We start from the raw sequence: 12606 nt of genomic DNA on the forward strand, positions 1-12606 counted from the left end.
CCTGTTGACAATTTGGGTCCTGTAGATAGTAGTGCAACGTTCCCTATTCATAGATCTGCGCCTGCCTTTATCGAGTTAGATACGAAATTATCCATCTTTGAAACAGGTATTAAGGTCGTCGATCTTTTAGCTCCTTATCGACGTGGAGGAAAAATAGGACTATTTGGGGGGGCTGGAGTAGGTAAAACAGTACTGATCATGGAATTAATCAATAACATTGCTAAAGCTCATGGGGGCGTATCCGTATTCGGTGGAGTAGGGGAACGGACTCGTGAAGGAAATGATCTTTATATGGAAATGAAGGAATCCGGAGTAATTAATGAAAAAAATATTGAGGAATCAAAGGTAGCTCTAGTCTATGGCCAAATGAATGAACCACCGGGAGCTCGTATGAGAGTTGGTTTAACTGCCCTAACTATGGCGGAATATTTCCGAGATGTTAATAAGCAAGACGTGCTTTTATTTATCGATAATATCTTTCGTTTTGTTCAAGCAGGATCAGAGGTATCCGCTTTATTAGGGAGAATGCCCTCCGCAGTGGGTTATCAACCTACTCTTAGTACAGAAATGGGTTCTTTGCAAGAAAGAATTGCTTCTACTAAAAAGGGATCTATAACTTCGATTCAAGCAGTTTATGTACCTGCAGACGATTTGACCGACCCTGCCCCTGCCACAACATTTGCACATTTGGATGCTACTACCGTACTTTCCAGAGGATTAGCTTCCAAGGGTATTTATCCAGCAGTAGATCCTTTAGATTCAACCTCGACTATGTTACAGCCTCGGATCGTTGGCAACGAACATTATGAAACTGCGCAAAGAGTTAAGGAAACTTTACAACGTTACAAAGAACTTCAGGACATTATCGCAATTCTTGGCTTGGATGAATTATCGGAAGAGGATCGTTTAACTGTAGCAAGAGCAAGAAAAATTGAGCGTTTCTTATCACAACCGTTCTTTGTGGCAGAAGTTTTTACTGGTTCTCCAGGAAAGTATGTTGCTCTTGCGGAAACTATTAGGGGATTTCAACTAATCCTTTCCGGAGAATTAGACGGCCTACCTGAACAGGCTTTTTATTTGGTGGGTAACATCGATGAAGCTAGCACGAAAGCTATAACCTTAGAAGAGGAGAACAAATCGAAGAAATGAAATTAAATCTTTATGTACTGACTCCTAAGCGAATTATTTGGGATTGTGAAGTGAAAGAAATCATTTTATCCACTAATAGTGGCCAAATTGGCGTATTACCAAACCACGCCCCCATTAACACAGCAGTAGATATGGGTCCTTTGAGAATACGCCTCCTCAACGACCAATGGTTAACAGCGATTCTGTGGAGCGGTTTTGCGAGAATAGTTAATAATGAGATCATCATTTTAGGAAATGATGCGGAACTGGGTAGTGATATTGATCCGGAAGAAGCTCAAAAGGCACTTGAAATAGCCGAAGCTAACTTGAGTAAAGCTGAGGGTACGAAAGATTTGGTTGAAGCGAAGCTCGCTCTCAGACGAGCTAGGATACGAATCGAGGCTGTCAATTGGATTCCCCCATCCAATTGAAGACAATCCAGTGGTTTATAGTTGATACAAAGAAAAAGGGAAGAGGGGTAGAAAAAGTTATTAGATAGCGAAGCGAAGTAAGTCCAATGCTATCTAGTAATTTTTCTACCTACTTACCTACTATTGGATTTGAACCAATGACTCCCGCCGTATGAAAGCAATACTCTAACCACTGAGTTAAGTAGGCAATTTATCACCACAAAGGAAGACCCATTACTTCGATCGATTATATATTGAATCCCTTTTCTAAGCAATACCGCTCTGTTATTGGTCTGTTATATACTAAATACTAAACTAAATACTAAACAGATACAGATCAAAGGGGTATCCTCTGGCATTAGAAAATATTCATCTTGACAAGAAATTATCTATATGTTAAGATATCTCTGATAAGGGCTATAGCTCAGTTCGGTAGAGCAACTCGTTTACACGTGCGCCAATGCTTTTCAAAGGAGCTTATTATGCAATGAACATAATCGATCTTATTGCAAAATCAATGTCTTACTTCATAGATTCGAGAGAATAGGAGAACAGTAGCCTGACAAACAGTCGGTTCAGTCCGATTCAGGTGCCAATTCAGGTGCCTAATCAAATAGAACCCTTATGGATTTGCTAGTTGATAAGGTAAATATCCAGCCCACTAAATGCTAGGCGTAATGAGGATAAGGGCCTCCAAAAAACTTCTTTTCGTTCTATGAACTTTAAGGTGTATGAAGTCTCATAGTTAACTCTTGCAGTGGAACGATAGAGACTCCATTTCACTTAGGTTGATTTAATTTAGACCGGAGGCAGACCTAAGTCAAGGTAATCCTCCTTTGAAACACTTTGGTATTGCTCCTAGATAGATCATAATACAAAAAATCAATCAGAGCACAGGGAGCCATCTCATTATCTTTCCGTAAAGAAAAACTATGGTGGACTAACTGATCTTTAAATCAGTTTATGAAAGAGCCCAATGCAAAAAAATGCATGTTGGGTCTTTGAAACAGTTCAAATCATTTCGATAATAATCCGTTTGATCTGTTTTACCGAGAAGGTCTACGGTTCGAATCCGTATAGCCCTAATATGCCCTTTTTTAGATTTTAGGATCTCTATCCTATGTTTTCTTTAGTTTAGTATAGTTTTCATTTTCTCATTAGTATTTGTTTATAGACTGGATAGGCGCCTGCGACATAGAATAGAGATAAAAGCATTACCAAAGGCTCATTCATCGAAAATCAAAATCATACAGACAGGAAAAGAAAAACGAATTTCTATCAAATCAATAGAAGAAAGGATCCTTTCCCTGATTTGAATCCCGTCCTCCTTCAAATAGGATATCTCTAGACTTCCCTATAATAACTGCAATGATTTTATCCATTTTGCGAATTCCTACTTTGTTTTAAGTATATTTATTACTTTGTTTATAGATACATTATGTAAATTGATCAACTTTAAATAGAAAAAATAAAGTAAAGAGTAAATAAGAAAACAGAATATTCTGTCTCATAGTTCTGAAATAGAGTTCTTTATTTTTATTTTATAGTATTACTTCTCATTAATTATACTGCATAGATTAGTCCTACTATCTTAATTAGGTTCTAATTTAGTAGTATTCTCATTTTTATTTAATAGTCTCTTATTATTTTATTATTAAATATTAAATAAAGGATAGAGCTATTCTTTTTTCTAGAGATTCTAGAGAAAGCGAGACAAAGTGAAACGAGAAAGTTTTCTTTATATAAGAATTAGATCTACATACACCATATCTAAATAGAATGGAAATCCAAAAGAAAGGGAGTTGGGATTCCATTGGATGAATCTTTAAAGAAGATGCAGCACAGAGGAAACAAAGGCTAAACTTAAACTAAGCGCTTTTGTTTGAACAAAAAAGATTCTTGTTTCACCGAGGAAAAGAGAGAAGTTCTGGATAAATTGACAATGCTGAATTGAATTGACTAATTTAAGTTCCGCCTATTCCACATTAATGGGAGTACATTATGTTTCTGCTTCACGAATATGATATTTTTTGGACATTTCTAATAATAGCAAGCCTTATTCCTATTTTGGCATTTTCGATTTCAGGACTTTTAGCCCCGGTTAGTGAAGGACCAGAGAAGCTTTCTAGTTATGAATCGGGTATAGAACCCATGGGAGGGGCTTGGGTACAATTCCGAATACGCTATTATATGTTTGCGCTCGTTTTTGTTGTTTTTGATGTGGAAACCGTCTTTCTATACCCTTGGGCAATGAGTTTCGACGTATTGGGTGTATCCGTTTTTATCGAAGCTTTGATTTTCGTGCTTATCTTAGTTGTTGGTTTAGTTTATGCATGGCGAAAAGGAGCCTTGGAATGGTCTTAACTGAATATTTAGACAAAAAAAAAGAAGGAAAAGATTCTATTGAGACAGTTATGAATTTGATTGAGTTTCCCTTACTTGACCAAACAAGTTCCAATTCTGTTATTTCAACTACACCAAATGATCTTTCGAATTGGTCAAGACTCTCCAGTTTATGGCCCCTTCTATACGGTACCAGTTGTTGTTTCATTGAATTTGCTTCATTAATAGGCTCACGATTCGACTTTGATCGTTATGGATTGGTACCAAGATCAAGTCCTAGGCAAGCAGACCTAATTTTAACAGCCGGTACGGTAACAATGAAAATGGCTCCCTCTTTAGTGAGATTATACGAGCAAATGCCTGAACCAAAATACGTCATTGCTATGGGAGCCTGTACTATTACAGGGGGAATGTTCAGTACGGATTCCTATAGTACTGTTCGGGGAGTTGATAAGTTAATTCCTGTGGATGTCTACTTGCCGGGCTGCCCACCTAAACCGGAGGCAGTTATAGATGCCCTAACAAAACTTCGTAAGAAGATATCGCGAGAAATAGTTGAGGATCAAACTCTATCTCAAAATAAAAATAGATGTTTTACTACCAGTCACAAGCTTTATGTTAGGCGCAGTACTCATACAGGAACTTATGAGCAAGAATTGCTCTATCAATCACCATCTACATTAGATATATCTTCTGAAACTTTTTTCAAATCCAAAAGTTCAGTACCTTCCTACAAATTAGTGAATTAGGAGAGGGGCTCTTTTGTGTAGAAAAATAAAAAGCAGGGCAATCTTTCAAACTTGCATCCGAAATGTGAAATATTTATACAAAGAGGGAGAGATGAAGACAATGCAGCAGGGTTGGTTATCTAATTGGCTAGTCAAACATGAGGTGGTTCATAGATCTTTGGGCTTTGATCACCGAGGAATAGAGACTTTACAAATAAAAGCAGGGGATTGGGATTCCATTGCTGTCATTTTATATGTATATGGTTACAATTATTTACGCTCCCAATGTGCTTATGATGTAGCACCCGGTGGATCTTTAGCTAGCGTGTATCATCTTACGAGAATACAATATGGTATAGATAATCCAGAAGAAGTCTGCATAAAAGTCTTTGCCCAAAAGGATAATCCTAGAATTCCGTCTGTCTTCTGGATTTGGAGAAGTGCCGATTTTCAAGAACGCGAATCTTATGATATGGTGGGAATCTCTTATGATAATCATCCGCGCCTTAAACGTATCCTAATGCCTGAAAGTTGGATAGGCTGGCCCTTACGTAAGGATTATATAACCCCCAATTTTTATGAAATACAAGATGCTCATTGAATGATAAGAAATTCATGCTCACTTATACAACACAACTCCAGATTTTATTCAAGTCAAGGAATATTTTTAGGTTCTTTTCCTAGATGAAACGGAATACCTATTTATAATTAATTCCTAATTATACAAAAGCATTCCAGATAGACTGAGCAAAAAAAGGGTTTCATTTGGATTCCCCTATTTTGAAAATCGCATATTAATTTCCTTCATATGAACAGAAAAATAGGATGACTCAAAGAAGTTCTCTACCAGGAACTTTGTACCGCGCACATTACTTAGCACAACTAGGAAAATAAGATAAGATAAAGATAAGCAAGACTAAAAAAATATTCGTCGGAATAGCGGAATACAAAATTAAGAAACGCAAAAAAATAAAGGGGAATCTCACCCCCTTCTTTATCATAAAGAAAAGATATATTTTAAAACTTCTTTAAAAAGAAAAAGAAGTGCCTCTATATTTATATTATAGATTTATCCACTTAGATGAATAAATATTATTAATGAATATGTATCACAATCCATCTCGAGGTATTTGGATCAATACCTATTCGGTGGATCTTTTTTTTTTTTTTCTCTGCCAGGAACCAGATTTGAACTGGTGACACGAGGATTTTCAGTCCTCTGCTCTACCAACTGAGCTATCCTGACCTTTTCTTGTGCATCATCCTAGTAGAGTATTTGTATCTATGTCAATTAAAAGGACTAAAAATTAATTAAAGTATTTCAAATTTTAAATTTGAAAATGGGGGGGGTAGTCCTATGCATTGTGCATGGTTTACTTAAATAAAACTTAAAAATAGAGTGAATAACCAAGATTTCTTGCCGATACTCTAATAAAAAAGAAATCTATTCAATGAATAGGATAAGATCCATTGAGTTCTCTTCGCATTCCTTTGTGAAAGAGTAGAATGAGAAAGCTAATGAATCTTAAACCCATTGCATTGATAAAAAGAAAAAAAAGTGCATTGATAAAAAGAAAAAAAAAAAGAGGATAAATAATAATAATATAGTATAGTTAGGGAATAAAAGAGGATTTGGGGATAGAGGGACTTGAACCCTCACAACTTATAAAGTCGACGGATTTTCCTTTTACTAGAAATTTCATTGTTGTCAGTATTGACATGTAGAATGGGACTCTCTCTTTGTCCTCGTCCGATTAATCCACTTTTTTAAAGATCTCGAAAACTTTGAATTTTAATTGAAGAATTTGATTATTCAATATTCGATTGGAGTGGATTCACAATAATGAAAAAAAAAAATTATGATATGAGTTTTTTATTTCATAATCATTATCATTTCTAATTTCATTTTTAAAAAAGATAAAGAACCTATATTATAATTAGAATATAATATGAGTTCTGTGATTAATCGTTTGCTATGTCAGTATCTATACGTGTTTATTAAATGTATAAGGTATAAAACCCCTCTTTCTCTAATTTAGAACTAGAAGGAATTCCACTAACAACACAACGTAATTAACTCGATTCGTTAGAACAGCTTCCATTGAGTCTCTGCACCTATCCTTTTCCTTTGTATTCTAGTTCGAGAACCCCTTGTTTTCTCAAAACACGGATTTGGCTCAGGATTGCCCTTTTTTAATTCCAGGGTTTCTCTGAATTTGGAAGTTACCACTTAGCAGGTTTCCATACCAAGGCTCAATACAATCAAGTCCGTAGCGTCTACCGATTTCGCCATATCCCCATTTCCCTCTTCTTTGAGACCAGGATTCCTTGTGTAATTTCATCCATCTCTTAGTTTTTTTTTTGAATCATTGAGTTCATCACTCAACGTAGTCTAGCAGTTCAGTTCGACTCTATTTGAGAGACCTCGCTTGCTTATTGCAATTCAGAATTGAATTGATTCTATCCTTGATGTATTTGCAATTCAATCCGAATCAATATATCCAAAAGTTTTTATCTCCCCCACCTCCCGTCTTACTTTTTTATAGTATTCAAAATTATACTATAACGCTTGATATTTATTCTTTTTTTCTAATCAGAATTAGCAATTTTATTTACTCTGACTCTATGTTCCCCTTAGTGAAATATTAATCCTCAAATTATTAACAAATAATAAAGTCTATAATGATCGAATGAAAATACCAATAAATTCTATAATTTTATTTTTTAATATCCTATAGTTAAGCATATCAAGCTAACTTTATCTTTAAGAAGTTTTAGTATTTTTTTATTTTTATAAGTATAACTTCAAATTTAGAACTAGTTAATAGCTAAGATTAATAACTAATATCTGAGATTTTACGGATTTCCTATACTATACCTATTTCTATTTGTTACACTATTTCCGTTATGTAAGCCCACTTAGCTCAGAGGTTAGAGCATCGCATTTGTAATGCGAGGGTCATCGGTTCAAATCCGATAGTCGGCTTTTTTTTCTCTATCGATGTTCTACGAACAAGAATCTCTTTTTTTCCGAATTAAATGGAGAATCCAGGATCTTTTATGTTTTTTACCTTACAATTTTGCTAGATACAAAACAATAAAATAAATAATATATATACAAAAAAAAAAGATTTTGATGAAATTCCATTTTTTGGGGTACTTTAGTTGATTTTACTCTGTTTATCCTGTAGTTTAATTCAGTTTTAATTTCGATGTATTCTGTAATGTAAATACAATGAAATTAATTGTGTAAAATGAAATTTCAATAAAATAAAAAAAGGAGTCTTCATGTCCCGTTATCGAGGACCTCGTTTAAAAAAAATACGCCGTCTGGGAGCTTTACCAGGACTCACTAGAAAAACACCTAAATCCGGAAGTAATCTTAAAAAAAAATTCAATTCTGGGAAAAAGGAGCAATATCGTATTCGTCTTCAAGAAAAACAGAAATTGCGTTTTCATTATGGTCTGACAGAACGACAATTACTTAGATATGTACATATCGCTGGAAAAGCAAAAAGGTCAACAGGCCAGGTTTTACTACAATTACTTGAAATGCGTTTGGATAATATCCTTTTTCGATTGGGTATGGCTTCAACCATTCCTGGGGCCCGCCAATTAGTCAACCATAGACATATTTTAGTTAATGGTCGTATAGTCAATATACCAAGTTTTCGTTGCAAACCCCGAGATATTATTACTACGAAAGATAACCAAAGATCAAAAGGTCTGGTTCAAAATTATATTGCTTCATCGGACCCGGGGAAATTGCCAAAGCATTTGGCGATTGACACGTTGGAATATAAAGGACTAGTAAATAAAATCCTAGATAGGAAGTGGGTCGGTCTCAAAATAAATGAGTTGTTAGTTGTAGAATATTACTCTCGTCAGACTTGAACTTAACGAAAAAAGGAAAGGTTCATAGAATTTTCTTCCCCTTCCCCTTTCCCCGAACTAAATCGCCCTAAGACCATTACCATTAATTTGTATTTTCCCATCAACTAGCTAAAATTGATTAACCCTAGGATTAGGATCCTTTTTTCTTTTTTCCTCTATGTGTATTTTACATACCACAGTAATTTGCTATAGAGAATTTCTAATTTCTATTAAATCAAAATAAGATAATATAAGATATTATATTATTGCTGGAAAAAATTGTTATTTGATTTGATACATTGTGATCCTTAACGTTGATGAATTAAGAAAAACGGAAAGAGAGGGATTCGAACCCTCGGTAAACAAAAGTCTACATAGCAGTTCCAATGCTACGCCTTGAACCGCTCGGCCATCTCTCCTACATAACTTATTATGGAAAATAAACTGAGTGAATAGCGAGTTTTCTTATTCCTGCAGTACAGGTACAACCGCAACCACTCGGGGGTTCCATAGTTCTATTGGAAAAATTCCTTTTGATCTAAGTGGAAGGATACAGGATTTTTTACTAGAAATTGCGCTCGCTATAAAATAAAAGTTTTAATTTGGGTTTTCCCGCAACTAAAGAAAAAGAAAATGGAAGAATTCTTCTTATTGCATAATAAAATAAAGAAACCTTAGAATTCCGTTTGCATAAGATACGCTACACCATACTATCGAAATCAAAAATAGGGTATGAGACAATTAATAACTTTGAAAACACGAAATAGTTGATAACATAAGTTGTTGTTCAGAAATAGGAAAGTGGAATGAAATCCAGTCTTAGTCAAATATTTCATATCTCTTCGTGTCCAAGCAGAAGGAAAAGGATACAATTTGAGCTGAGCGGAAAATCCATATCTCTCTTATCCATTTAAAGCATATGGATTTAGAGTAGAGCATATGGATCAATCTATTTATAATTATAAGAATCGAATGTGTTTGTTTTTATGTTATTTTGTGAAGGAATGAAAACAATTCTATATAGAATGGGTTGGGAATTATGCCTAGATCCCGTGGAAATGGAAATTTCATTGATAAGACCTCCTCAATTGTAGCCAATATTTTATTGCGAATAATTCCGACAACCTCAGGAGAAAAAAAGGCATTTACTTATTATAGAGATGGTGCGATTTGACTCTTTTTTTTGCTTTTTTTTAGCCCTACCTATACCTCAGTCTTACGAAAAAGAGAGGGGGGTTGGCATAGAGAGAACCAAATTTGTAAAGCAAACAAACCCACGCTTCGGGAAGGTGAGGCGAACTAACAATTCCTTCCGTCGTGTATCCTCGATTGATGCGGCTTCAGATACTTCAATTGTAGATTTGAGTATTGAGCGAAAGGTTACACCTACAGGATATGGTATGGTATGGATTACAGGCCAATCCTACTCTATTAGTATCCGTAGGCAGCATAGGGGAGAAAAGCACTACACCTAGAAATAGGAATCAACAAGAGAAAAACTTTGTTAGAAATTACCCCTTTCCTGATCGGTATCAGGGCTGGGAAGAATGGTTGGGATAACAAACAACCATCAGGTTTGTACTTTGGATACCCCTATAACCATCAAAGATCGTTGAAGTAGCTAATTCCTCTAAATAGGAGGCGTTGAGAACAAAGAAATTATTGGAGCTATCGTTTTCCTCTAGCATTAATAGAATTCATTGGTGTTAAGAAAAACCTCTTGTGGGAAGGTTGGCTAGAGATTTCTTGGAAAAATACCAGCCCCTTTCGGTTCATAATGAGACGGGACTAATTCTATTTTGATTCTATAGATTATTTCGCTTAGTACTATTATGTACAGAAGGGAGGAGCCGTATGAGATGAAAACCTCATGTACGGTTTTGGAACGGAGATTTTTTGAATAGAATGAACGACCGTAACGGATGTTGGCTCAATCCGAAGGAAATTATGCGGAAGCTTTGCAAAATTATTATGAAGCTACGCGACTAGAAATCGATCCCTATGATCGAAGTTATATACTCTATAACATAGGCCTTATACACACAAGCAATGGAGAGCATACAAAGGCTTTGGAATATTATTTCCGGGCACTAGAACGAAACCCCTTCTTACCGCAAGCTTTTAATAATATGGCCGTGATCTGTCATTACGTGCGACTATCTCCACTATAGAAAGAAAAAAAAAAAAGAGAGGATCAAATTTTCTAGTAAATACTAGAAAAAAAGGGCTTTCTACATAGGGATCGTAAAAACAACGATTTTTCCCTATCAGCTGTAGGAAGGAAGGACACTTCACGAGAATCAAAAAACGAAGAAAGTATGGCCTATACTACTACTCTATGGATAAAGTTTCTCAAATTGATAGAGAAAGCACCGTAAAGATCAATTAGTGAGCGACTGGGTCGATACAACTAAAAAAAACTGCTTACTTATCCCATGATATGGGGCAAAATTTAGGAATCCGCTTATGTAATAGAGCCGATCCACTAAGGGATTAAGCAGCGGTGTAGTATCAGATCCCAAAGATAGTAAGTTCTTTTTTCTTTCTTATGGAAAAAAGTCTTTTTCAAGGATTCTATAGAGATTTCATATATGAAACCGGGATAGTTACCTCTCAGAAAATTTGAACGAAGGCTCTATATCTATCTATGCTTCATTCTTCTGAAGGTGGGAAAAAAGATCAAACTGATTATTGATAAAAATTAGGGTTTGAAACTTAGGTAATTAATTTCTTCTGCTTAACCCAAGAACAAATTGGATCGATTTTTGATAAATCGAATTCAGTTAAGATAGGGGAAATTCAGATAGCAATTTCTGAGCCGTATGAGGTAGGAAACTCTCAAGTACGGTTCTAAGGGAAGGAACTTCCTATTCCGACCGAGGAGAACAGGCCATTCTACAGGGTGATTCGGAAATTGCGGAAGCTTGGTTTGATCAAGCTGCTGAATATTGGAAACAAGCTATAGCGCTTACTCCGGGAAATTATATTGAAGCACAGAACTGGTTGAAGATTACGAAGCGCTTTGAATTTGAATAAGACCATGCTCCTTCTTTTTCATAAAATGGGTGGTTTGGTTGTTGATCCATTAATCAAATAAATTAGGTCGTAAGATCGAATCAAGAATTTCATTATATCCATTTCTTATACCTTCTATTTTATATGATATTTCATAAGAATAAACCATAGGGATAGGGTCTAGAATAGAAGTAATAAAGTGAATAAAAAGAGGGGGCAATCTAAATATTGCTAATATATTAGGACCATCTTATTAATAATTCTAATGAGTTATCTTGGAATTTAGAATCAAATAAAAAACCCTATATTATGCTCAAGGAAAGTAGATATAGATAGGAGCTTATGCCCTCAAAAAAAATACACTAGTTTCTTAAATTAAAAATAAAAAAGATTTTTTTCTTACGTCGAGAAATATTTGTTTTTCAAGATAAACAATGTCCGTTAGGCACCTAATCTTTATGTCATAATAGACCCGAACACTTGCCTCGGATTGACTTCAATATATAATTGCTCCAGTGAATAACTAAAAAAAAAATAGAAGGATGGTAGATAGTAAAGAAAAGAACTAATCACAATATCTATCTTTCAAAATCTATCTTTCAAAATCTATCTTTCAAAATATATATCTTTCAAAGATTCACTAAAAAGACAGTTGGCGGGTCTCTTTGTATGTCTTGTCCGGAAAGAGGAGGACTTAATGATTATTCGTTCGCCGGAACCAGAAGTAAAAATTGTTGTGGATAGGGATCCTGTAAAAACATCTTTTGAGGAATGGGCCAGACCCGGCCATTTCTCAAGAACACTAGCTAAGGGCCCTGATACTACCACTTGGATCTGGAACCTACATGCTGATGCTCACGATTTCGATAGTCATACTGGTGATTTGGAGGAGATTTCTCGAAAAGTCTTTAGTGCTCATTTCGGGCAACTTTCCATTATCTTTCTTTGGTTTGAGTGGCATGTACTTTCATGGCGCCCGTTTTTCCAATTATGAAGCATGGCTAAGTGATCCTACTCACATTGGACCCAGTGCTCAGGTAGTTTGGCCTATAGTAGGGCAAGAAATATTGAATGGTGATGTAGGCGGGGGTTTCCGAGGAATCCAAATA

General features: G+C 35.4%; 3 non-coding genes across 3 annotated transcripts; 1 reads left to right on the forward strand and 2 right to left on the reverse strand.

The window, feature by feature from the left end:
- Window positions 1-5782: 5782 nt before the first annotated feature.
- Window positions 5783-5855, reverse strand: TRNAF-GAA (transfer RNA phenylalanine (anticodon GAA)). The gene has a single exon. It is a non-coding gene; the product is annotated as a tRNA-Phe (tRNA).
- Window positions 5856-7522: 1667 nt separating this feature from the next.
- On the forward strand, window positions 7523-7595 carry TRNAT-UGU (transfer RNA threonine (anticodon UGU)). Its single transcript has one exon. It is a non-coding gene; the product is annotated as a tRNA-Thr (tRNA).
- Window positions 7596-8814: 1219 nt separating this feature from the next.
- TRNAS-GGA (transfer RNA serine (anticodon GGA)) lies at window positions 8815-8901 on the reverse strand. The gene has a single exon. It is a non-coding gene; the product is annotated as a tRNA-Ser (tRNA).
- Window positions 8902-12606: the final 3705 nt, after the last annotated feature.

Source organism: Triticum urartu, unplaced genomic scaffold (assembly GCF_056163025.1).
Source record: "Triticum urartu cultivar PI428250 unplaced genomic scaffold, HENAU_Tu73 scaffold2, whole genome shotgun sequence".
NCBI classification, from domain to species: domain Eukaryota; kingdom Viridiplantae; phylum Streptophyta; class Magnoliopsida; order Poales; family Poaceae; genus Triticum; species Triticum urartu.